This window comes from Hordeum vulgare, chromosome 6H (assembly GCF_904849725.1).
Source record: "Hordeum vulgare subsp. vulgare chromosome 6H, MorexV3_pseudomolecules_assembly, whole genome shotgun sequence".
Lineage (NCBI taxonomy): Eukaryota > Viridiplantae > Streptophyta > Magnoliopsida > Poales > Poaceae > Hordeum > Hordeum vulgare.
Window position 1 is genome coordinate 4,651,478 of NC_058523.1, and position 6,435 is coordinate 4,657,912.

Consider the following 6,435-nt stretch of genomic DNA (forward strand, 5'->3'; position numbering starts at 1 on the left):
CCGCCCCGGATCCCGTCCCCCAGACCCCCCCCCGCTCCGTTGTACCTGCGCGCAGCCCAGCTGTCGCGTTGCGGCGTGCTCCCGGCCTCTGCGCGCGCCTCCACTCGTGTCGGCTCGGCCCCGCCACTCCTGTCGCGTCTGCGGCCGAGCCCGCGTCGCTGGGCTGCACCGGCCCGCCGGCTCCGCCCGCGCCTCCTCCTTAGCGTCTGGCCTGTCGCCTCCGCATTCCCCGTCACCGCGCGCCTGCCGGCTCACCCCCCACTTCGCTGGCTGGCTCCGGCACGCTCCTCATCCGGCCCTGCTCCCCTGCGTACTGCATCGACACTGCCCGCAATTCCGGCCATTGGCTTGATTTCTGAGGTACGAGCATCCCCAATTCCAGAGATTCTGGGCGCAACGGCGCGCGCCACCTAGATCCGCAACCTTGTTGATTTTCGGCTAGTGTTGGGACCGGAATCCGTTCATAGGCAGAAGATAACATATGTCTCAACCGTATGTTTGACGAAGCTGCCTCCTCCTGCATTTGACCACAAATTCCAATGGCGATCAAGTCGGACATTCTTTCCTCCAAATGTGCAAGTCCAACATACCATATGCTGGATTTCGGGACTTCCATTACAATTTCTTGTGACTTGTGATCTTTGTTTAATCATTCAGGTCGTCCCTGTCAATATGTCAACGTTAACATGGAAGAATTCATCATTCAAAGTGTATCATGACTGCTCTGGATGATAGGCAGTCGATACCATCTTCATCGATGTCTTCATTGCGTGGGGTTCATCCCCTTGTGGATTCTTCAAAGAAGAAAGTACTGTCATTTTCCAAGAGGATCGACAGATCAATTGCATCCTGAATTTTCCTAGTTCACCATGAAGCAAATTAGGTGCTTTAATGAGCCACAACAATTGATTTTTTCTCTTCTTCCTATAAAATAAGCATCGCATTGATTCATTTCTGTTTTTTCAGTTTTCTTCTGCCTGCATAAAAACCAAACTGTCCAAACATAAATTCTAATGCTTAAAATGGCGTTCTATTCTGAAGCCAGGACTCCAGGATCGATGCTGGTATGTTTTCCTTTTTTATTCTCTGTGATTTTTACTGCGTCAGAAACAGTTTGCTTACCAAATTCTGCAGTTAAACATTATCCTATTGCTAGTTAACAAGGCCTGGCCTCTCAACTTCAGAGCAGAGTGGCAACTAACCGGCTCTCCCGTCCCTCGCCACCTGATGCCGAGGAGTGTTTATGCATACTTGCAACCTACACCAAGAGACTCATCCACGTCCTCTGCGCGTCCCGCAGCAGCAGGCAGCAGCGCATCGACGACGACATGATATTTCACAGCTCTAGCATCCTGGCGTGTGCATATTCTGAGGCATCAATGGGTATGACTTCTTGCACCTCAAAATAATCTCTAACTACTGCAACACAAGAAATAATTAGCTGCAGTTTTGCTCTAAGCATGTACTGCAGAATCACAAAAACATTCTCTAGTTTATTTGATCATGTGTACTCTGGTTCAATATGTCAACCTAGCCATATCAGGACCGTGTGGACGCGGTTGAGAAAAACTGGCGGTACTTATATAATGAATAAATAACTGTACCGGTGATGCAGCTAGGGCAGTGTTTCGCTGTCAAGTTTCCAGGTTGTTGATGATCCTGGAATTTTTGGTTGGGTTCCTTTGGGTAATAACAAAATAGAGCCAAATAGTAGTGCTGCTTTGTGCTTTCCTTGTCATGTTAGTTCTCCCTTGGGGAGAGAATTACGATCTTGTACATTTGCTTCTGCGGCTCATATAGTTTCCCTTCATACTCGCTTATGCTATTTACATCTAATAACAGGTCCAAGAGAAGTAGAAGCCTCATATTATTTTCTTATCTTCAACATGCAGGACAATAGAGCTATTGCTGAAATCCAGTTTGCAGATTATATATTTCCAGCATTTGATCAGGTATGTCTCTGATTCCATTCAGGATTATTTTAGCTACAAGAGTTCTTTCCTTATGGACAGCAGACACTTTTGAATGGTTGCTATATAGACTGCATTATATTACTGTGTTATCTTAGTTGATGGAAGTACCTTGTCTACTTGTTGCCCGAGATTATTGGAGCTTCACTTTCTTAGTGGACTCTGGACTCTGCATTGTCACTGTCGCATTCAGTTATAAAACCATTTTAGTTCTTGAACATTGTCAAGTTGACTCAATTTATATAAATTTGATCAATGTCTTGTTCCAACCTGTTCATACCACTTCTGATGCAGATTGTCAACGAAGCCGCTAAATTCAGATACCGAAGTGGAAAGGAATTTAACTGTGGAGGTAACAATTTTTCCCTGCAGAAAAAATAACTGTTTCCCATTTCGAAAGGGATCGTTCCATGTCCCATGCTGATTTTCATGTTGTTTAATAGTGAAACATCCTGAAGTTGTCATCCCTTATTTTCTAGGTTTAACAATTTGATCTCCATATGGAGTTGTTGGACATGGTGGTCACTACCATTCACAGTCACCATAGGCTTTCTTCTGCCATGTTCCTGGCCTGAAGGTTAGTCTGTATATCTAACGCTCTCTGCCAATATTTGTAATCATTTACAGTAAATAGTTAGGATACAAGTGGAAACCACATTGCCTAGTTGACTAAGATTTTTATTTGTAAAATCAGGTAGTATAACAATATCAAGCATCATTTTCTTGTACTCCTGTTTGACGCTCTACGACATTTCTGAAATTGTGTACAGAAATTTATGTTTTTGTTTCCTGAGTACTAAGAAAAATTCTATTTCAGGTTGTCATATCTCGGAGTCCACGTGAGGCCAAGGGACTTTTGCTGGCCAGCATTCGTGACCCAAACCCAGTCATCTTTTTCGAGCCAAAGGTAGAGCAAAAATTTGAAAGAAGTTTCTCAGTTGGTTAAGACTCGTATATATCCATCTGGTATATACATCTGGTAGAATAAGCGCAAGAGAACAGCTCATGGACAATATTGAATTGATTATTTGGAATGCTCTTACAAGCAGCTTTCCTCTCTTAACAGTGGCTGTACCGTTTGTCTGTTGAAGAAGTTCCTGAGGGGGACTATATGCTGCCTTTATCCCAGGCGAAAGTGCGTATATCTCCATCCTGCGTATTGTTTTTGTGACGAGGGAACCCAAAAATATTTATGCAATCTTTATACTTTAGGTGATCCGCAAAGGAAGTGATATAACACTTGTTGGTTGGGGAGCTAAACTTGTAGTGCTGGAACAAGCATGTGAAGATGCTTCAAAGGTTAGTTATTCATGCTAGTTCTTGTATGTCTCTGTGAATTGGTATTAACGTTTTGTTTGGCTAGTGCATAGAGATGCCGTCGTATGTCGTGTACAAGGGTAAGGTTCCCGGAGTCTACGATGACTGGGAGGAGTGTCGGAGACAGGTTCACCGATTCAGCGGTAACAGTTACAAAGGGTACACCGCAAGGGCGGAGGCGGAAGTTAGATACGCGCGCTATCTAGCGGGAGAGAGGAGGGGGCGTTGGAGGAACCGGATGACGACCAGTTTCATTGCGATTATGCTCATCGTGATGACCGCAGCTCTCTTCTATGTGATGGTAGTTTAGATGGTCGATATCGACTTGTATGTGAAGACAAACTCGCTACTCGCGGTCTCGAGACTTGTAATGTTCTAACTTTGTTCGGTATTTTAAATTCGGAGACTAATATGATGAATTGTATTCGGAGACTAATCTTCTATTGTATTCAATAAATCTGTTCTTTATATGTTGTGCTATCTATATTCTGTGCAATAATATATTTTGTAATCTATGCAAATATCAGAAAAAATAAAATAAATACCTAATATTCATACTAGTGGCGCATCACTCAGCACACTAGTGCGCCATTAGTAAGCCAGAGCATATGGGTAAATATGGCCCTGGGACGCATACTAATGGCGCACCATAAGCTATACTAATGGCGCACCAGGATATATACTATTGGCGCACCAGTATCTATACTAATGGCGCACCAGGATATATACTAATGGCGCACCAGGATATATACTAATGGCGCACTACCTAGTGCGCCGTTAGTATACCACATACTAATGGCGCACCGTGAGCAATACTAATAGCGCACTACCTGGTGCGCCATTAGTATACCAGATACTAATGGCGCACTTGTAGTGCGCCATTAGTAAAAAAATCTAATGGCGTGATGCTAGTGGCGCACCTATAGTGCGCCATTAGTAGCAAAAAATGGTGCGCCATTAGCAAGCCTTTTCCTAGTAGTGCCGGGATCCAGAATCAGTGTGTAATAGCATAGAAAACTGGCCATGCCGGACCAAGTCTACGAGTTTGGATGAGGTCCCCATAACCGGTCCCCGAAGTTCCACGAACGTTTGTAGCTCCCCGGGACACAAAATCGGTGAGTAATAGCATAAAAAACTGGCCAAAATGGACCAAATCTACGAGTTTTGATGAGGGCCCCGTAACTGGTCCCCGGAGATCGTGGAATATTCGGATCGCCCCAGGAACCAAAATAAATGAGTAATAGCATAGAAAACTGGCCAGAATGGACCAAATCTGCGGTTTTTTACGAGGTCCCCGTAACCGGTCCCCGAAGTTCCCCGGATGTTTGTAGCGCCCCGGGACCGAGATTCAGTGAGTAATAGCATAGAAAACTAGCTAGAATGGACCAAATCTGCGAGTTTTGACAAGGTCACCGTAATCGGTCCCTGGAGTTCGTGGAATGTTTGTAGTGCCCCGGGACCCAGAATCAATGAGTAATAGCATAGAAACTGTCTAGGATGCACCAAATCTGCGAGTTTTGACGAGGTCCCCATAACTGGTCCCCGAAGTTCCCCGAACGTTTCTAGCGCCACGGGACCCAGAATCCATGAGTAATAGCATAGAAAACTAGTAAGAATGGACCAAATCTACGAGTTTGGACGAGGTCCCTATAACCGGTCCCCGAAGTTCCCCCAACGTTTGTAGCTCTCCGGGACCGAAAGTCGGTGAGTAATAGCATAGAAAACTGGCCAGAATGGACAAAATCTGTGAGTTTTGACAAGGTCCCCATAACTGGTCCTCGAATTTGGTGGAACATTTGGAGTGCCCCAAGATCCAGAATCAGTCAGTAATAGCATAGTAAACTGGCCATACCGGACCAATTCTGCGAGTTTTGACTTTGTCCCCGTAACGGGTCCCTAAAGTTCGACAAATGTTCGGAGTGGCCCGGGACCCAAAATCGGTGAGTAATAGCATAAAAAACTGGCCAAAATGGACCAAATCTGCGAGTTTTGACGAGGTCCACGTAACCGGTCCCCAAAGTTCGTGGAATATTCGGATGGCCCAAGAACCAAAATAAATGAGTAATAGCATAGAAAACTGGCCAGAATGGACCAAATATGCGGTTTTTTATGAGGTCCCCGTAACCGGTCCCCGAAGTTCCGTGAACGTTTGTTGCGCTCCGGGACCGAGATTCAGTGAGTAATGGCATAGAGAATTGCTAGAATGGACCAAACCTGCGAGTTTTGACAAGGTCACCGTAATCGGTCCTCGGAGTTCTTGGAATGTTTGTAGAGCCCCCGGACCCAGAATCAATGAGTAATGGCATCGAAATTGTCCTGGATGGACCAAATCTGCGAGTTTTGATGAGGTCCCCGTAACCGGTCCCCGAAGTTCCCCGAACGTTTCTAGCGCCACGGGACCAAGAATCCGTGAGTAATAGCATAGAAAACTGGCCAGAATGGACATAATCTACGAGTTTGGACGAGCTCCCCATAACCGGTCCCCGAAGTTCCCCAAACGATTGTAGCTCCCCGGGACCGAAAGTCGGTGAGTAATAGCATAGAAAACTGCCAGAATGGTCAAAATCTGCGAGTTTTGACAAGGTCCCCGTAACCGGTCCTCGAATTTGGTGGAACATTTGGAGTGCCCCAGGATCCAGAATCAGTGAGTAATAGCATAGAAAACTGGCCAGAATGGACCAAGTCTGCGAGTTTTGACGAGGTCCCCATAACCGGTCCCCGAAGTTCCCCGAACGTTTCTCGCGCCACGGGACCCAGAATCCGTGAGTTTTAGCATAGAAAACTGGCCAGAATGGACCAAATCTACGAGTTTGGACGAGGTCCCCTTAACCGGTCCCCGAAGTTCCCCAAACGTTTGTAGCTCCCCGAGACCGAAAGTCGGTGAGTAATAGCATAGAAAACTGGCCAGAATGGACAAAATCTGCTAGTTTTGACGAGGTACCCGTAACCGGTCCCCAGAGTTCGTGGAATATTCGGATCGCTCCACGAACCAAAATAAATGAGTAATAGCATAGAAACCTGGCCAGAATGGACCACATCTTCGATTTTTTACGAGGTCCCCGTAACCTGTCCCCGAAGTTCCCTCAACGTTTGTAGCGCCCCGGGACCGAGATTCAGTGAGTAATAGCATAGAAAACGGGCTAGAATG

At 45.9% G+C, this 6,435-nt stretch overlaps 2 long non-coding RNA genes across 2 annotated transcripts; both read left to right on the plus strand.

The window, feature by feature from the left end:
- Positions 1–749: 749 nt before the first annotated feature.
- On the plus strand, positions 750–1,237 carry LOC123403922. Its single transcript, XR_006611593.1, has 3 exons — positions 750–883; positions 967–1,064; positions 1,185–1,237. It is a non-coding gene; the product is annotated as an uncharacterized LOC123403922 (long non-coding RNA).
- Positions 1,238–2,792: 1,555 nt separating this feature from the next.
- On the plus strand, positions 2,793–3,231 carry LOC123403963. Its single transcript, XR_006611601.1, has 3 exons — positions 2,793–2,877; positions 3,037–3,105; positions 3,183–3,231. It is a non-coding gene; the product is annotated as an uncharacterized LOC123403963 (long non-coding RNA).
- Positions 3,232–6,435: the final 3,204 nt, after the last annotated feature.